The sequence below is a fragment of the Polistes fuscatus genome, unplaced genomic scaffold, assembly GCF_010416935.1.
Source record: "Polistes fuscatus isolate 324 unplaced genomic scaffold, CU_Pfus_HIC Scaffold78, whole genome shotgun sequence".
NCBI classification, from domain to species: domain Eukaryota; kingdom Metazoa; phylum Arthropoda; class Insecta; order Hymenoptera; family Vespidae; genus Polistes; species Polistes fuscatus.
Window position 1 is genome coordinate 21320 of NW_025113160.1, and position 21095 is coordinate 42414.

The 21095-nt window shown below is 29.8% G+C and overlaps 1 long non-coding RNA gene across 1 annotated transcript; it reads left to right on the top strand.

Moving 5' to 3' along the window:
• Positions 1-11663: 11663 nt before the first annotated feature.
• Positions 11664-19390, top strand: LOC122524553. Its single transcript, XR_006305569.1, has 3 exons — positions 11664-11750; positions 11854-11906; positions 18744-19390. It is a non-coding gene; the product is annotated as an uncharacterized LOC122524553 (long non-coding RNA).
• The last annotated feature ends 1705 nt before the right edge of the window (positions 19391-21095 follow it).

Genomic DNA, 21095 nt, shown 5'->3' on the forward strand with positions numbered 1-21095 from the left:
TATAATGTTTACATATTCACAAATATATATACAGTGTCTCTCAGAAATATTCGGACACCAGTGTATGGCAAGCTTTACGACTTAATATCTCAGTTATTTAAAAAGGAATCGTCTCCGTTCCTTTTTCTAATCATGAGCGTTCTATTCATGTTACTAAAAACATATGATTAGTTTATAAAATGTACATACTTTATATAATAGACATGAATAAAGGAAATAATACCACATTTTCGGGTCACAAAAATATTCGGACACTTCGTACGCTTCGCGACTCCGTTTTTCTCAGAAACCGCTGTTTCGGAGAATGGTAAGTGTTTGTATACAAACATAACTTTGATCGTTGATACCGTTTCAATAAGCTTCAGTACCAACTCTAATATTCATGAAAATGGGTCGCAAAGGTAGAAATACATCGTTTGAAATGCGTCAGCTCGTAATATTCCACCGGGAAAAGGGAAAATCGTATCGGGAAATAAGTTCCATGCTCGGTGTTAGCAAAAGTACTGTGTCGGACATTGTGAGAAGATACAATACTAAGGATCGTATTGAATCTATCCCCCAAATCGGCAGACCACTTGTTTTAAACGCGAGAGATAGAAGAAGAATCGTAAGAAAAGTTAAGTGCAATCCATGTTTAAGTGCACTAACACTAGCCAGTGAGGTTTTCGAAGAGACGAAAAAGAAGGTTTCGGCAGAAACAATTCGACGAACTTTAAGAGAACATGGCTATAATGGTAGGGTTGCTAGGAAAAAACTCTACATTAATGAAGCAAATAGGAGAAAACGAATAAACTACGCAAAGGAGTATATTTCTAAAGAAAATTCATGGTGGAGTAATGTTATATTTGCCGATGAGAGTAAATTTAACATCTACGATTCCGACGGAAGACGTATGGTGTGGCGTAAGCCGAATACAGAGTTTCGGCCTGCCAATATGAGAGGTACGGTGAAACACGGAGGTGGCAGCGTAATGGTTTGGGGCTGCATGTCGACTTCCGGCGTTGGAAATTTAGTTTTTATCAATGGCATCATGGATAAGAATGCTTACTTGAGCCTCTTGAAGAACAATTTAAAACAAAGTGCGGAAAAAATGGGGATTTCAGAAGACTTTAAATTTTACCAGGATAATGATCCTAAGCATAAAGCACGTATTGTACAGGAATTTTTATTATACAATTGCCGCAAAGTTCTTCATCCTCCTCCACAGTCGCCGGACCTTAATCCCATAGAAAACTTATGGGATGAATTGAACCGACGGATTCGCAGGACGCCCATTCGCTCAAAAGAAGAGTTAAAAATAAGGCTTCAAGACGAATGGTCATCCATATCCATAGAATACGTAAAAAAAATAATTTCTAATATGCCGAGTCGATTAAGACACGTCATAAAACAAAATGGTTATGCATCAAAATATTAAAGTGGGGTGGATAATGTTAAATTTTGTGTCAAAGATGTTATTTTTGATAGTGTCCGAATATTTTTGTGACCCGAAAATGTGGCATTATTTCCTTTATTTATGTCTATTATATATGTAATGTATGTAAATTTTATAAACTAATCATATGTCTTTAGTAACATGAATAAAACGCTTATTATTAGAAAAAGTAACGGACACGATTCCTTTTCACATAACTGAGATATTAAGTCGTAAAGCTTGCCATACACTGGTGTCCGAATATTTCTGAGAGTCACTGTACGTATAAAAGGGATTTCTCGTTTCTTATTTTTTAATTAATGAATACATGGATCGTTTATTTTGAAAATGGTGTAAGACTATTTAAAAAAAAAAGAGATATCACGTAATTTATGCTTAAATTAGTGTTAACATTTTATTTATAACTTGTTAATACTTGCTTTCTTAGAAAATGCCGATGTCTTGTTCAATTTAAAGTTAAGCGGAAAAAGCAATTACGTAACCGTTGATTATGAAAGTGGTATAGGTCCAATTTTCATAGATTCAAAATAAAAAAAAAGGAAAAATAAAAAGAAAAAATAATTTCTGGTACAGACCACAGGATTGTTATGATATTAAAAGTAATGTATACAACATAGTAAATTAAATTTATTTGGAATGAAACGAGAAATTTTCGTTTCAACAAAAAACTTGCACAACGCAACAATAAAATAGATAACAAAAAATATTGATAAAGGAAAGGTAAATTAGTCTCAAAATGTTTGATAAAGTTGCGCAAAAGCGCATTATATACTATTTTATATAAAACGGCGATGGAGGACGCAGAATTAAAAATTTTTAATTTATCATCTATATTTCCGGGAAAACCGTCAAAATTTGAAAAAATCTCCATGGTACCTTTGTATAACGATGACTTACGAAATTACCAATTACTTAAAACAAATATTAGAATTTCAAATAGTCATTACACTATATACCTCGTGTTGATCAGGAATATTTATAAACACTGCTACATGAAGAGCAAAAGTAAATACAACTAATATCTTTTTTAATTTAACAATATAAATAACGTTCAAAATAAAAAATACTATTTCGATTTTATTTTTTGATATTGACATTTTAAAGTGATATTTAAATTCATATTCTTTTTAAAGTAATATTTGATTTTTCAAAATTAAAATTAAACGATTTTAACAATTGACTAATTCTGAAAGTGGTTTAAGTTTATTTGTAGCCCCTAAATATACATTGCTTTAGTTTAATTAGCCTAAAAAAAATTTATATATTCAAGCTACGTATTCAAAAAAAATAATAAATACAAAGCAAGACTTAACATAATTAATGAATATTTTTGAATTGCCTATTATGTAAACCTTTGATTTTCTCGAAACAATAGAAATTGGACATCCACTACCTTGAAAATAAACGGTCCATATAAAAAAGAAACATTTTACAAATTTAAGTAAGAAATATTCTTTTATTTGAAGCATTAAAATGGAAAATTCATCGAAAAATTTTAAATCCAGTATTCAAAAAAGGAATTCTTTCAACCTATATGGATTCGATAATAAAAAATTCAAACAGACTATCTACAATTTTAGATAGTACTAACGGAAAAAATGTAGATATCGGGCATTACGTAAATTTATGTACTTTGGATATAATATTTGGTAAGGTTTTGAAATTCTTAAATGCTTCAAATATTTGTATAAATATTAGTGAGTTAATTAAAATATGTTTTCTTTTTGTACTGACAGATAGCTTTCTAAGCTGTGATCTTGATTTGCAGAATAATCCGGAATGTAAACTTGATGAATATATGTCAGAGTAATATAAAATAAATAGAATGTTTTAATATTTATAATATAATGCAAAGTTATTCTGTATTTGTTCTTTAATTGACTTTTATTTTTCTTCAGAACGATGGATATAATTATGAAAAGAGCTTTCCAATTCTGGTTACATCCAGATATTATATTTTACAATTCATATTTAGGAAAAAGACTAAAGGAACTGACTTTACACATTGATAAAATCACGAGCGAGGTATAAATAAAAAGATCTATCCTATTTGAAATTGTCTTAATTTACCTAAATAATCAATTTCTAAACAAAATTATATCCTACTAATAAGTATAACATTCATTCGTCAAGATTATAAAAAAAAAAAAGAATCGATGGAAGAGAATAGAGTTACTGAAGAATTGCAAGAGTTAGATGCAAGTCAGAATAATTATTTTTAAAAAATGCTATTTTTAATGAATTTATCGATATAAGAATTTTTTAATAAGAATCCTAAATAATATTATTATTATTTTAGATAAAGGAAAAAACACAAATATATTTCTTGACCTATTATTCAAATCATTTTACGAAACAAAAGAATACTCGGAGAAAGATATTCGTGATGAGATTAAAACAATTATTTTTGCAGTAAGTTGAGTTCATTCTAGATAAAATACAATTTTATTTTATTAATTAATGTTAAATAATAATTTGTGTTACTTTTTTTAGGGAAGCACCACTACTGCTGAAACACTTGCTTTTCTATTTTTAATGGTTGCTACATTTCCGGAAGTTCAAGTATGTACAGATGGCACTTGAATACTACATAAAAAATTATATATATTGTCATACTAACCTTGTATTATGTTTTTCTCATTTCTGATTGCAGCAACAAATATACGAAGAGTTGTACCAAATGTACGGCTCAAGCGATCCGGAAGATATTCTTATTACACTTGAAGATATTAAAGAAATGAAATATTTGGAACGAGTTATCAGAGAGACATTACGTCTCTTTCCTCCTGCCGCTTTTATTGGACGAAAAATTTCCGAAGATATAGAAGGTATTCTTACACATACTCCAAGACTATTCGTATATAGTTTTTTACCATTCATATCACTGTTTTATTCAGTAATAATATGTATATATTTATTTTATGAAGTGGACGAGAATGTGACAATACCAAAAAATAGTTCTGTACTTTTCTCAATATTTACATACTTTCGTATGGAAAAATATTGGAAACAACCTTTAACATTTAACCCTGATCGGTTTTTACAAAACAACTATAATCCCAAATATTTCTTACCATTCAGCACTGGAAAAAGAGATTGCATAGGTAATAGCACATTTTTAAAGATTTTGAAATATTATTCCAAACTATTATTCTACAAAATACAAATATATTTAATATCGCTATTACAGGTCAGACATTTGCAATGAACGAATGAAGACAATAGTCGCTACTGTATTAAGAAAATTTATTGTTCAAATCGACAATCCAATATCAATTGAAGATATTCCGATTAAAGTCGGCCTTACACTGAAACCAGCGGCACCTATATTATTGAAATTTAACAAAAGATAATAATTATCTTTTTTGTCAATACTTTGTTAAAGAAAACAATTTTTTTTTAAACTTTTTAAAAATAAATCAATTTTAATTAATGTTGAACTACCGACGCCTTGTATCGGTACTCCGGTGGTTTTCTTGTCGTTGAAAATGCACTTATCGGTTGATGATTGGAATTGCTTATTTATGAGGTATGAGGAAGGTAAAAATAAATTAAAATATATTGTTTGAGCCCAGTCAGTACTAATAAGTACAATTTATTTGCCGATATATCTCGATACGTGTCGACACGGCTCGAGATAGACGGTCCAGATGTCTCACTCACTCGCTTGCGTAGGATACACAACAATGAGTTTTATTGGTTTCCGGTTTATATTAAGCGTATCGTTAATCGTATCCTTAACAATGCAAGATAGTATATCATGTTGCTCGCTTTAATGTATTTATCGGAAAGATTAAAAAGAATAAAACGACGAGTGAATTTGAATAGGAAGCGAAGAAATAATGAAGTATTCCCCCCGCAAGTATCCATCCCGCAAAATATAGTTTTGAGGCTCCAAGAAAACAAAACAACTTATATAAAGAAAAAAAACTTGCATTACATAAAAAAACAAATTATATTATATTATATAAAGATTATTATAAGATTTCTTATTAATTTTTTTATTTTATTATTTATTAATGTTTATTAATAGCTTTTCTTAACAATTAAAGAAAAAAGAGGACAGGAATTATATATATAACTATATATATTATTTAAAGACTTGTTAGTAGAATCTCTCGTCGTATCTCTTAACGTCGCGTCAAACATAATTAATGTACTCTCTGAAAAGCCTTCAATCCCCTATCCTTAATTTATTTTTTTTTCATTACATTTATATATACGCTATCCTTCTCTATTGTCTATCGTCTTTTCTTTTTGGCGTATTTCACCTTACCTTCTTTTCTTTCTTCGAAATCTCTCCCTTCGCTCCATTGCGGATCGTATAATCTCTGTTTACGTACGATTATGTACGTTATAAAAACGCACGGACATACACCCTTACAACTCTCTTATTCCTTTACACATGAAAAAAAGAATAACATTTCTTATAGCTTTACTTTCAAGAAAAACGTCTTTGACTATTCTAAAAATATCTAAATACTCACTTACAATACCGATAATTCTCTAATATTAACGTCTTAAATTTCTCTTGTTCTTATATGTATGTACACTTTTACTCTCGAATTTCTATTATCTTGACAATACAGTAAGTATGTGAAAAGTAAAAGATTTGTATTTTTACATTATTAATTTTAATATAATATATATATTTGCATGTCACTTACTAACATTAATAGTAAGTTATATAAATAAACAAAAGTTTTAATTATATATATTTTTTAAATTTAATTCTTGTAATATTTTATAAATAAAAAATTATTTTTAAAAAATGCTCTGGTATTTAAATATAACTATGGATTTTATATTTGGAAGTTATACTTCTTTTGGCGCGTTTGTGGTGTGTGTGTGTGTATGGTAGCGTGGTATGGGTTGTTGTTGGTGGGGAGTCCGTATGTCTGGCTGTGCCTGTGCGCGATAATGTATTCTTTTCAATGTGCTTAAATAGTAATTTGATATTCTTTAGGATACCAAAGTTTTAAGTTGGTGCGTATGAAATGTCGGATTTTTAAGTGAATATTTAAAACTGCATTTTTTTTCAAAAACGTTTTATTTAATCAAAATATGCTCCATTCGCTTCAATATACTTTCCCCAACGAGATTATAATGCACTGAAGTCGGTCTTAAAGAAATTCTGATCTTTAGAATCAATAAACTCTGATATGTATTTTTTCAGTCTGCCTTCATCTTTAGATTGTTTAGCACGTAAAAATTGTTGTAAAGTTTTAAAAAAATGAAAGTTAGTTAGCGAAAGATCCGATGAATAAGATAGGTGCGCCAAAATTTCATATTTTCATTTATTTGAAAAAATTGGGTTAGTAATGATGAGAATACGTTTAATCGATCCAGTTTATTTCGCTTGGTTAGTTAGTACGGTATCCACTTATCCACTTTTTTCACCTTGCCAATTTCAGAAAGGTGTCGCAATATTGTTGTATGATCAATTTTCATTCTGGTAGGAAATTCCCTTGTAGATAAAGTTGAATTCGTTTCTAAATATCGTTTTTCACGGACGTTTTGGGTCTTCGACGCGGTTCGTTTTGAAGGGAAAATTCACGAGACCGAAGTTTTTCAAACCAACGATGCACTTTTCGATCGTTACCAGTATTCTTCCTAAACGTCTGGTTTATATTGCGTGCAGATTTTGCACCATTATTACCAAGTTTATACTCATATTAAAAAATTAAACATTTTTGAGAAAATTTGTTTTGTTGAAATGTAACTCTGGCTGTCGACAGTACTACTATAAACGAAGTTATGCCAAAAATAAAAGAATAACGAAAACAGGGAGAACAAACATTCACATTAGGGTGCTTTTCTTTTTCAACTATTTTTTTTTTCAGTCTCATCGTGAAATTTTGTTGCAAGTACTCAAAAAAAAATTCCCTTAAAGTTTGGGCCCTTAATATTAATATTAAGTCCTCGACCAAGGCGTGTAAAGACTTCCCATTAAAAAAACACAGAAACTCTGATTTTATATCTTTAAATTTCTATAGCTCAGTGGCATTTCATAGCATCGCTTCGACCATGGACGGGTTTTTTTCAAAATCGAATGCTCTATAAAAGTGTCCATTGCGGCCAAGCCGTAACTCGAACTCGGCGAGGTAGTACAGGCCTCTAAATTTGATTTTTCCATGAAATTCGCGTTTTTTCGCATTTATCTCGTGAATGAAAAGAGCTACAGAAAAAAAATGTGAATGATAAACTTGTAGAAAATTCAATTTCCTACAAAAAAGGTCGTTGTATCACTCTCTCTACCTTATTCTCTCTCACTCCTGTATATTACTCTCTCTACTTTATATATCTGCCGTTAGCGACAAGTCGGTTTTTCCTTTATCACTTTTCAACGAACATATTTTTAATTTTGACAAAGAATCTAAATCATTGGTAACCGGTACGATTATATCGTCAACATACGTAAATACAACTTTGCGGCAGATAAGCTTCCTAAAAATATTGCTATGTACCGCAAAAAACTTGTAGGACTATTACATAACCCAAAAGACGGATCAAAGCTTTTTCTTCTCGTTCCGTTAACTTCTTTAGTTGACCTGAACAGTATTTATTTCTTATAATTCCTTCAGATTTCGATTTTTTAAGAATGTGTAATGTATCGTAGATCTATTTATATTTAATAATAACACCACCATAAAGCCCTGATATTAATTCGATTGAACATCTGTGGGCAATAATAGGAAAAGAATTACCAAAATTTAATATAACATCAAAAACAAATTTGAAAGACAAAATACTCGAAGTATGGAGTTCTATATCACCAAGTTTTACGAAAAATTTAGTAAAGAGTATGCATAATCGCTTAAAAAATGTTATTTGTGCTAAAGGTGGTCCTATTAAATATTAAAGGCTTAAAAATTATCTGTTCAAATACTTTTGTGGCTTCAGCAATCGTTAAGTTTGTAAGAAATAAATCATAACTATTGAATATATATTTCGATTTGTTTGAAACTATACCTGTATAATCTAGAGAGTCATAATTCTATCCAATATTAATAATATGTCGGTAAATATTCCATAATATACTTATTATAATTAATAAAATATATCATGGGGCAAATGTTTAAATACTTTCGTGAGTCACTGTAAGTTGTATTTAGAACGTATTAGATATATTTATAAATTGTAAACATTCGAAGAAGACTCGATAGAAATCAAAAAAGAAAATAAATATATTTCAAATTAGATATTTCAAAATTTGAATCTAAGGATATATAAAATATAATTAACGCTATATTATGTTTATATTTATATTTAACAATGAGTAACATTAACGAATAAATATGTGACTTTTCCAACTTTTAAATAAAATTTCGTTAGAAAACTTATTATATATTTTATTATTATAAATATTTAATATATTTATATAATAATTTTATTTATATAATATTTTAATATATTTATTATATAATATTTATATAATATTTTTAACATACTATTTTATATATATTTATTGATCTATATTATCTATATTAGTTTCACATCTGTATTATTTATAAATATTTATTTTTAACATAATATTTTAAAGTTTACATGAGATATAAGTATGCTTAAAACTTTACTAAGCGTTAAAGATCATTTTGTGGAAGTTGCGTATGTGAATAGTTGCACGTTGATGTAATCTTAATAAAATATGTATATATTTAAATATATTAAGGTTCATTTAAAGTGTGAAAGTGATGCAGATATTAAAAGGAATAAAAATAAAAAAAGAAAGTAAAAAATATAATACTGACAATTCAAAACAATGAACCCATAATTATTGAAATTTTTAAAAATTATTAATATCTACTTCTTCTAAATACCAGAGCATTTTTTGAAAATAATTTTTTATTTACAAAAAATTGCAGAGTTGAATTAACAAAAATTTATATATAGTTAACTTTTGTTTATATTTATATTACTTGCTACTAATGTTAACATATATAACATGCCAACATATATATTATATTACAATTAATAATGTAGAAAATACAGATCTCTTTCTTTTCATATACTTATTGTACGAATACTATTGTCGCACACTGTATATAATCTTTTACATATATTTGCTTTCATTTTTCTGATTTTTTTCTTTTATTTCTAAGGGAAATTAATAAACAATTATTAAATAAACTATAAAATTTAAAAAATCTTATTAATTCATTTTATTTTCATAATTAAATTGTAAATTGGAAAGCGATAGTTTTCTTAGTGATATTATTTCTACAAATATTCAATGAAAACGAGTAATTACAACAGATAATGAAGATAGTAATAGTGATTTCTATGAAATTGTTTTTTCACTTCGGAAGCAATGTAAAATCATATCTGATAACAAGGAAGAATGTAAAAATGATTGCGAAATTAATCTTATATCTCTAAGAGGAATGTATATGAAGAGACATTGAAAATATGAGCAAAATATGGTAATATTCACGAATTTCTAGAATAAACATAACGGTTAAACAAAATGTCATTTGCTTTACAAATGGTAAATGGAATACTATTACGATACTTTTGGAAAATCGTTATGAAAGAATCTAATCATTACGCGAGTCAAACGATCTAATTGTAAGATGAAATTCGCAAATTAAAAAAGTTTGAAGACAGTTTAAGAGATAAAAATATAAATGAAACAATAGCTCATTTTGTTTCATCTATTTGATGTTACGAGTGAAAAAATCAAGTGTTCAATCTTATTAGTCTAACAGAAACATAGTCGAGACTACCATATTTCGAAACACAATGCCATTTTGGAGATTTGTCCAACTTTCTCGCTTTTTACATTTCACTAACAACGAAGTTGTAGACAAAAATAATGGTCTTTTATATAAATTGCGAAGTATAATCGACTGTTTAAATAAAAAATTTAAGACTATTACATTCTCGAAGAATATGTATGATATAAGAGAAAAAATAATCAAATACCAAAACATAAAGACGTTTATAAAATACAATCTTCCAAATATAATAAAGTAATCTTCGTTTAATTCAAAACGCTAATTGTTCTACAGATATTTATACATAAAATATATATGAATAAATATATCCTAATATAACTTTAAAATTACAAATTGTCTTTGTAACTGTAAGAAATTTTTAAATTCGTAAAAATTACTTTCTAGTTTATATCAAAATGATTATATTCGTTAATTTCATATTTCACGGGAGTTTCTTCCTTTCTTCTCCTAATCTCCTTAAAATTTAGAACCAAAAACAAAAAATAATTATGTTACTGTGTTGTAGAGGTTGAATATGTACTCATTATGTTCAGACATATTTATTAGGTTTTTAATTTCTATTAGTAAGGTCAGTAAAGTTAGTAAGATCATAAATGGTTTCCAAAGTAAACGCTACCAAGCGGATTAGCGACTGGTGAAATCTGTGCAGATACAAACTTACTGGTACAAACTTGCGAATGCAGCGCGGAACGGCTGCGACGAAACGGTGAAGAGTGCTCGGTCCGCAAAGGGTTAAAAAGAAATCCGCTGAAAATAAACGATGATAGACGATAGAGGGGTATGATGTACGTATATAAATATATAATATGACAAAAAGAAGTATAACTTCAAAAATTGTGTTAAGAAGTACGACGTGAAAAATAGAGCAAAATACGACGATAATTAGTTAATGATTCGAGAGATTATAGACACTTACAATTCTATCAAATTATATTTCATTTTTCTTTATCTACTATATCTGTTTAAATAAATGTATATATAGTTATATATAATTCTTTTTCGCTTTTCTTCAAATATTACATACAGCTATTAATGATATTAAATAATAAAAAAACTTTACACTAATACTGTAATTAATATACTAATATTAATACTATTATATATATATATACTATACTAAAATCCATGTATTATTTAACTCTTACAAAAGATTTACGTTCGTTGAAAAAGTTTTTTTTTTGGTCAAAGAATATATTACCAAAATTATTCACATTTATTAATAACAGATGTTATTCTAATAACAAGAAAACAGTTAATATGATATATATGTACCTACATATAGATTCATATTTGGAATAACTGTATGAATCATATTCTGTTGGAGAATCAAAGCGCCCGTCTATCCTTTTAAATGCGACTTATTACCGGGAGGTGACAGCATCTACCGGTACAACCTATTAGGAAGAAAATTGAGCTTTGCTTGCGCCTGCGCTGTGATAGCTCCCGCGCTTCTTCTTTTCCGGCAATTTTCACATTCATTCCGTCTTAGAAGGTGATAACGTGAACTAGTGTTTTAAGAAGCAATTTTGTTCTTGGCTTTCTTCAACGGCTTTCGCCACCTTGGTCTCCCGAGTATAGTTAGTTCATTTAAATTCAGTCTACCTTTTTTTAATTGCTTGTGCAAAAGATAATTCATATTCAGTCAATTTTTACGTTACTCAATTTGGTACCGTTTCGCAGCTGGAATTGCAGGTGCAGTAGCTGCTCAACTTGAAAGCTCAATTCAAAGTCAGGTAAGGGATTATTTCAGCTTTGATGAGAACAAATCAACGATCCTCTTATCGAATGTGAGGTGATCTGTCTTTCTCGCTTACACTTTTGTGGCAGGATCTGTTTACCGGATTACATTAGTTCTGGTTTTTGCAAAAATAAATTTGCGATTTATTTCCATTTATCTTGCTTTGTTTTCCCTACTTATATCATCTTCTCCCCATTACCACCTCTTATTGTTAAGATTCGCCAAAATATTCATATTCTGATACCAATGATTATAACATAAATAATTAATTACAACATCATATATATATGGGATTGGAATAAATATAGAAGCAAGAGACATTGAAATATGAATATTCAAGAAAATCGAGTGTAAGTAAAATTGTTGTTCAGTTAGGTAAAGGTATAAGAAATGTTTTCCTTTTTTATTGTAGAATAAATATAGAAGCAAGAGACGTTGAAATATGAATATTCAAGAACAATCGAGTATAAGTAAAATTGTTTTTCAATTAGATAAAGGTATAAGAAATGTCTTCCTTTATTATGGTAGGATAAATATAGAAGCAAGAGGCGTTGAAATGTGAATGTTCGAGAATGATCGAGTATAAGTAAAAAGTTGTTTTTCGGTTAGGTATAGGCATAAGAAATGTCTTCCTTTATTATTGTAGTATGAAGGGAATGAGAGAGTATGTGTGTATGTATGTATTTAGCGTGGATGCGGGGAAGACAAAAGGAAGAAAGGATATAAGGTGAGAGAATGGGCAGAGGGGTACGAGTTTGACGAGTGTAATCTGAGTGTATTGATGAGTTTAATGAGTATGAGTTTGATGAGTTTGACGAGTGTATTAACGTGTGTAAAAAGTATCGGCGAGTGTAAGAGTTAAAAGAGTAAGAGTACCAAATCAGAGTAAGTAGAGTAAGAGTTAAAAGAGTAGAGTACCAATATCAGAGTAAAGAGTAAATTAGAGTATCAGTAGGGTTAAAAAAAAATATTTCCTATATATATATGTTTTTTGATTTTATAGTTATTGTTTTATAATATTTATTATAAGGTTTTTTAACAATTAAAGAAAAAAGAGAAAAGGAATTATACATATAACTATATGTATTTATTTAAAGACTTCTTAGCAGAATCCTTCGTCGTACTTCATAACATAACTTCATGACATTTTAGTCACCAAATATATTCTATCTACACTCTGAAAAACAATCTTCAATTCTATATCCTCAATCCTGTTGTTGTTTTTTTTGGTACATCTATATATACGCTATCTTCCTCTATTATCTATCGTTTTTTCTTTATGGCGTATTTCACCTAAACGTTCCTTTTCTTCGAAATCTCCCCCTTCGTTCCATCGCGGATAACAGTGGGTCGTATGATCTCTATGTTTATGTTTAAAAAGGACAACATTTTTTTTAGCTTTTCTTTCGAGAAAAACGTCTTTGACTATTCTAAATATATCTAAATACGCATTTTGAATAGCTACTGTTCTCTAATATCTACGTCCTTAACTTTCTCTTATTTTTATATATTTTATGTACACATTTACTCTCGAAATTCTTTTGTCCTTGCATTATTAATACTAGTATTTAATGTTTTAAAATGTAGGATCTTATTTCGAGATTTGAAATCTGCAAAATTTAACTGCATTTTTTTTTTGTTCATTTCATTTACAATTTCAGATTCTATTGCTAAAGGAGATAAAATCGTGGAATTGTTCTTTTTTACTGGAATTTTCTAAATAATATTTTATTATCTTTATTTTTGAGAAAGATTTTTGTTACTGTCACGGTAACCGGCAAAGTGAAAAATAAAAATAAAGTAGTAATATAACATCAGCAAAATTTAAAGAAGTTGGGAAATATTTAACTATTAACAACATCGCAAATTTTTTTATATTTGAAATTTGAACAATTTATTCCCTCAGCATCGCAAAAATATTATTAACTACATTAGACTAACTGCTATTGATAAATCATTTAAGTAATTTGATTGGAGCGTCTCGGTAGATTTTTAAAATTCTGCCTCACTTAATTTTGCTAATTTTACATGGGCATGAATGAAAAAAAAATCATGATATATTCTTCCTACGCTCTTGAAGTTAATGTATTTTTGTACTCCATTGAGGTTGCAAATTATTTGGTAGATCAAGAGGGAGAGGGGGGAAAGTAGCCTTATAAAAGAGATGGCCCTATAATGGTAGCCTTAGAAAACATAAACAAAAAATTTTTTATAACTTTTTTTTATTGTAATGTACAGTCAATCAAAAACTGATCAACTTTCGTTTTAAGTATTTTTTGTCAGGTTATAGCAAGTACTTGAAAAATCGTGAAAAGAGTTATATGGGACACCTCGTATATATATACGTATTATATATATAATAAAATATAATATAATATAAAAAATATATAATATAATAATTAAGTAATAAATAATATAATAATATATAATAATAAAATGTAATAATTAAATAATATCTTCTTCTTCTTCTTCTTCTTCTTTAATAATCTTTAGTATAATCTTTAAATAATAATATAAAAATTAATATAGTCTTTTTAAATAATAATATAAAAAAAAATAATGTAATATTATATTTATTATTTTTTTTAATTTATTATAATAGAAATATTTTCTTTACATTATCCCTCCCCCTTGCCAAATTTTTTCTGTAGCTCGGACACACACACACAATATATTGGATACATACACAAATTTGGTAGATTATCTATTTTGTTTAAAAGTTATTAACCTAACATTTATGTTAATCCAAATTATTGTTCGTTAAACAAATTTTTAATAGGAAAAATTGAGTTTTTGTAAAGTACGCTTCTTTTTTAAATGTTTTTACACACTTATATTGATGCTTTTCATAAAGTAATGGCTAAAAAATTAAAAAAAGTATTGTTCTTATAAAAAAATATAAAAATAAAAAAAATAAAAATGTTGGTAGCGATTTTTGACGGAACGTAAACGATATAACCTAATTTCTTGTATATTGGATATAAATTAGAAATAAATTGATATTGTTTAAATTTTAATGACATGGTAGTTTTAGGATTTGTTTGTTCAAATATGTATGTGTAATTTCGAAGTTTTAAAATCAGTATTTAGAAAACATAAATTAAATATTTATACGATAGTGTAAAAGGTTTAGTCACGTTGAGTTACGGGTTTCCATTCGATCATCAAAGTCAAGCAACTCTGGTCACGTTTAGGAGATGGATGGGTGACCCGTTCCGTTGGTTGGATTCGATTCCAGGAAAGGTTGGTTTTATACACAATGATGATAACTTTAACAGTTTGCTGAGATTCTAACGATTGAACCTCCAATAGGGGGATCTTGTTGAATCTATGAGATCTAGCAGCTGCAGTCATAGTTACTCTGAGTGTAAATAAAAATTCGAAAGAAATAGAAAATTCAGAAATATTTTTATAAAAATTTGTTTTTGTATTAATATAATAGATATGTTTATCTAATAATTATTATTATTTGTTTTATATAAATTGAATATCTTTTGGAGATGAAAGAAATTTATTGCTGTACATTTTTTTTCTCATTTAAATTTTATTCTTATTAGTAAATAAAATAATTTTTTTTAGTATTTTTATATTTTTAAAAAAATATTGTTTATATTCAGCCAAAAGTCATTAACTACAATTTCATTTTTTTTTTATGAGAAATTTTTTTTTAAATTTACTAGGCATTGTTCCATAAAAAGTTTGTTTGACGAGTATTAATTCGGATTAGCATAAATATTAGTTAGTAATATTTAACTGAACATAGACTATATTTTCTTATACTTTCATTTTTAAAAATGTGATTGTTTTTTAGCAATTTTTTATTTATCATAAAATATATTTATATTATTTTATACTTGTTTTATGCTTATTATATAATTATATAAAGTATAATTTTTTTTTATAATTATTAGGTAGAACAATTAATATTTTTGTATTTATTAACAAAAATATATTTATTTATTATTACGCAATAGGACCTTAATTAACTAGCATTATCGGGATTAATAAATGACGTGATTAAATGAAAGTTTAACGGAAAATCGAGATCATGGTATAATTTTTCAAAATACGTTTTTTGTATGCAAAATAAGATTTTTTCTATGTTTTTTTTTTTATTGTAATAGAAATATCGATACATTCTAATGAATATATATTTAAAAAAAACACGAGTATGTGTACTTATGTACGCACGTAAAAATTTATACTTCTTTGCCGTAGCAAAACAAAATATAACCTCAATAACCTCAAAAATAACTTCAAAAATAATACCTAAGATTTTAACCCGCGTGCCAATATACTCTACATTTGTAGAAAATACAATAAAATAATAAAATTAAGATATTAAATACAATTTATAAAAGTTTAATTAATAAGCATAATCTAATTTATTTGTACATTATATTGTGCACAGATTTCTCCAGCATGGAGACCTCTTGCGATTGTGATAAGCTATGATGAGAAAGAAGAATGGTTTAATTAAAATAAAAAATAAAACATTTGGTTGAGTCAATACTAAATATAATACTTTACTACCTGGTCAGGGAAAAGCCTTGTAGCATAAAAACTTTGGTTGATAATTTACATAAATTGAAAATAACTTCAATAACTTCAAAAACAAATTACTTCACACATGACAAAAAAGGACAACATTTTTTTAAGCTTTTCTTGCGAGAAAAACGTCTTTGACTATTCTAAAAATATCTAAATACGCACTTTCAATAGCGATTGTTCTTTAATATCTACGTCTTAACTTTCTCTTATTTTTATATATATTTTATGTACATATTACTCTCTAAATTCTTTTGTCCTTGCATTATTAATACTAGGATTTAATGTTATAAAATGTAGGATCTTATTTCGAGATTTGAAATCTGCAAAATTGAATTGCATTTTTTTTTGTTCATTTCATTTAAATTTTGAGATTCTATTCCTAAAGGAGATAAATCGTGGAATTCTTCTTTTTTACTGGAATTTTCTAAATAATATTTTATTATCTTTATTTTTGAGAAAGATTTTTGTTACTGTCACGGTAACCGGCAAAGTGAAAAATAAAAATAAAGCGAAGAATAAGATAAATGAATTGAGGCCACTTTCACAGTCTGACATAAGAATTGGAATGACCAATAAGCATTGAAATCATAGTTAAGTTTGTTTATTTAAAACCTTCGTAGAAAAGTATCTAATATCCAATAACGTTCTTTTCTCCTCGCAAAGAAATCATCGGGAAGCGGTGACTGCCATGTTAGTCATATATGACCGAGCCCCGGTTTTTTCTATGGCTTCACGGTGGTCACTGGTGAATTTTTTACAATTGTAAAAATTCAATGAAAATTGTCAGTTAGTACGTTTTGAATATAACCGAGAGATAAATGAAGGATATTTATTTATATTTTCTTGAATACTTAGTATTTCTACTTTAACCCTTTACACTCGAGCGGCGTTGATACGGCGCCCGGCCGATTTCAAGTGTCAACTCAACCAAAACTAATTACAGAGTGTAGTATTTATCAAAGTTTGTTTTTTTCGACATATAAATGAATAAATTGATGATATTTTATTATTTCTATACGCTTGTTTCTTTATAAATGTTTTTAAAGTACCTGTAAAATGTCTACTTAATTTGGCCGAAATCGTCTCGAGTTGCTGGTTCGCGCAAGCGAAAAAGGCCTCGAGTGCAAAGGGTTAATACAGGGTGAATATTCAATACCACTAAATGTGTCAGATTTCGTAGGTTCTGTTATTAGAAGTTGTAATCGCAAACGTCGAAATTACGATAATTTCAAACTTCCATGTCAACTCTTTATCTAAAGATTTAATTTACATGGTTCACAATGGTAACATAAAAACTTACCAAAACGTAACAAAAAAAAGGTTAAGCGTTGACTGCTCAGATTGTCCAATAATTGAGAGTTTTTGATCTACATTATTTCATTTCGTAAAATGGATGCTGCCGTTTGTAAAATATCCTAGTCTTTTAAAGGATCGAATAATGAGTCGTTAATAGTAGTGATGCTATGAAGTGCAATTACTATTTTATGATGGAATTTTAATATTTGAATTTTACTAGCAAATTTATTACGAATCTTATCTTCTAAATATTATGCTGACAATATTGAACTTGATGACCCTTCCCTGTCGTCATTTAACTCTTTGAATGAATCAAGATATTTTTTATATAAGAATGAAAGAAAATAACAACGATATTTTTTAATAACATTTTCTTCGACCACATCATTTATTTCCTCAAAAACAATTGCATGATTCTTTAGATAATTTTTTTATGTCTGTTCTGAATAATTTTAGATAATTTTTGTTTGTCTGTTCTGAAAATGAAGCCGACAATTATTTTGGTATAAAAAACTTTTTCTTCAGTAGTATTTTGTAGTTTCTCTGCTATTTCATTGTATTCATTTGTATCAGCCTTCAAATTTTTCATAATACTTTGCTTAAACTGTTCTACATTGTACATAATTTTTTATTTAGTAAACATCGATAGAAGCATAAATAATATCAATTAAAAAAAAAAAAGGTTTTGCTTGCCTCTACTGCAGACAGCTTGTATAACATTTATTTTTTTATTTCAAGTTGATGGTATTAGCAACTGTCATGAATATTGGTATTAGTTGTCTCGGAGACACTACAAAATTAAGATGTATATGCCATCTCATTAAAAAAACTAAAATTATTTGGTAAAATGCCGAAAAATTATCATGTTACCTGAAAATAACACTGACCCATAGAGGGTTAATAACAATTTTTACTGTACTTTCTCTTTGTTAACTTTGTCTAATTATTTTCTTTAATTTATATTCTGCATTTCTTTTTGTTGTAGCTGTTGCATCAGGAGAATAGTCCATCAACTTTCGTACAAATGCAATGGAATTCTTGTGATTACTGGAAGAGCTGGCCGAGAAATTTTATCAAATGTGTTATGCTGCCAAAATTTGGCACTATTGAAAATGTCAACGGCCATACCACGCTGACAACATTAGTTCCCATTCGATCACTAAGTCAAGCAGCGCTGGGCACGGTTAGTACTTGGACGGATGAACCCGCTTTTAGGAATACCGTGTGCAACCAGATCCAAGTATGTGTCCGGTCCTATGGGACCCCCAAGTCTATTGGCTCACAAAGCCATTTGCTCACTTCACCAATCATGTCCTGCTCAGGAATATAGGGCAAATATCCGCAGCCCAACTCTCCCCAATAACACTTATACCTCCAAACACGTGAGATGTTTTCCCACCTCATTTTCAATAGCCCCATTCGGAACATGAGATATTTTTTAACGCCATGCCGACACGTCCCCGCCGTGGCCGCTCGCACATTACGAGCAACTCGGGCCAAGTGCGCGCGACAATGTGCGGCCGCTGCGTATATGAGAATGTGAATGTTGTCTTCTATCACATCAGAGCCCAGGAAGCATACCTCACAAGGGGGTTGGGGTGGTATAGTATCACGCCGCAACTCCGTAAGAAATACATCAAACTCCATTCCCCAACCATTTACCCCCCAACCATAGTCTAGTTCAGTATAGTCCTTGTACTCGTATCACTTACGGGAAAGTACCGATGAAAATGATTCGTATGTCCATTCCGGCTCAGCGATTATGTCCTAGGGTCTTCTCCACTTACCTATTCTGTATCTGCATGACGGGCAGCAGCATCCTCGAACGCTGTCTAATCCCGTGGCAGTTCGTGTTCCTCCATGACCTCCAGCCTGTTCTCCAGTCGGGAAACGTAGCGCGCCGAGTTCCTTCACCTTCCAATTCTATGGATGCCCTCGCGTCCGGCCTTGCAATGACATTTGTCCCGGAAGGCTGGACTGTGCCAGGGGTATCTCTGTCCATTCGTAGACGTGTTATTTCGGCTTCCAGGGAAGCTATCTTCGCTAAGAGACCCGCACTGGTGGTTGTGCGAGTCTCCAAGCCTTTTCCTTGGGCGTCCTCCCTTACTGCTCCCAATGATGCAAGGGCATCATCCGCGACTTCTCTCCGAATATAATCCTTAATGTTGCTGTCTGGCTTGTGACACATCCATTACCAGTTAGTAAGGTGATGTTCGGAATTCTAGTGCCCCCCCCCCTAATCGCCGCATATGTCTGGTGTTCCAAAACCAAGGTCCGTAACTGTGACATGAGAAACATCTGTTACTCAAGAACAATCAACAGTTTCTATAGACGATGACGTCAATGTCGTCGTCGTGGGAGCTGTCATCGTAGCTGCGTAAGACGAGGAGACTCCGTTAGTATTCCCAGCACCCTTCCTAAGCATATAATTGACCGTATCAACAGCCAACAGCTGTGGCATGGCCGACGACTTAGCTTTCGCTTCATCCTCAACGTCACCGTAATGGATGACGATAACGCTGTAACTAAAGATTTAACACCTCCAATACCCTTCAATACCGTAACATCTTCATCCGCACGAGCATTCGATGGGTTAAGGAGAAGATTGTGTATCTTCCCCTGTTTAAAAACCATACCGGTTGTTGTATCTGTTCTTTGGGATAATGTAGCAAGGACTAGGTCTCGTAAAGTGTTATCACAAGCAGCAGCGAGCAATCCCTCCATCCTTTCCACTCCAAGAGAACAGCTTCACATTCTCGAAATTTTTCTATTTCGCTTTTCTCGTTCCTGAATCCTCGTTGATTTTCTCCCTGAAAGTATAAGAATCTATTGGAGACTATGACGTTTCCATCGATGTTAGCTCCACCAGTTCCTCTTGAACGTTCTCGCAGAACGGAATCGTATCTTTTTGGTTCTAGCGTGGGACATCTATCAGCCTCTTAATTGGTATTTTTCTTACCACCTGGCGATATTATGTAAAAATACAGAGGACTGGCATCTGATAGGCCTATTAACAGAACTAGCAGGTCGGTGTCTGTTCCAACAACAGCAATATTGCGGCCCGTACTTTGTTTAATCTCTATTGCTGTCTTTACTATTAGCGCGTCCGCATCTTCTTCCGCATTTTTGATGTTGAGACCTTTCATTCGAAAATAGTCTGACAACATCCTCACAAGTCCCATTTTGTTTTTTAAATTTGAAAGAAATTTTTTTTGATTCAAAGTTATAATGGTGGTTTCTTTCAACTCAATATCCGGTGCCATTTTCCGCTGTCCTCGGCGGTATCTCTCGTACGATTTTATTCCCAAGTATTCTTCGGTATATCCGTCAAAGACGA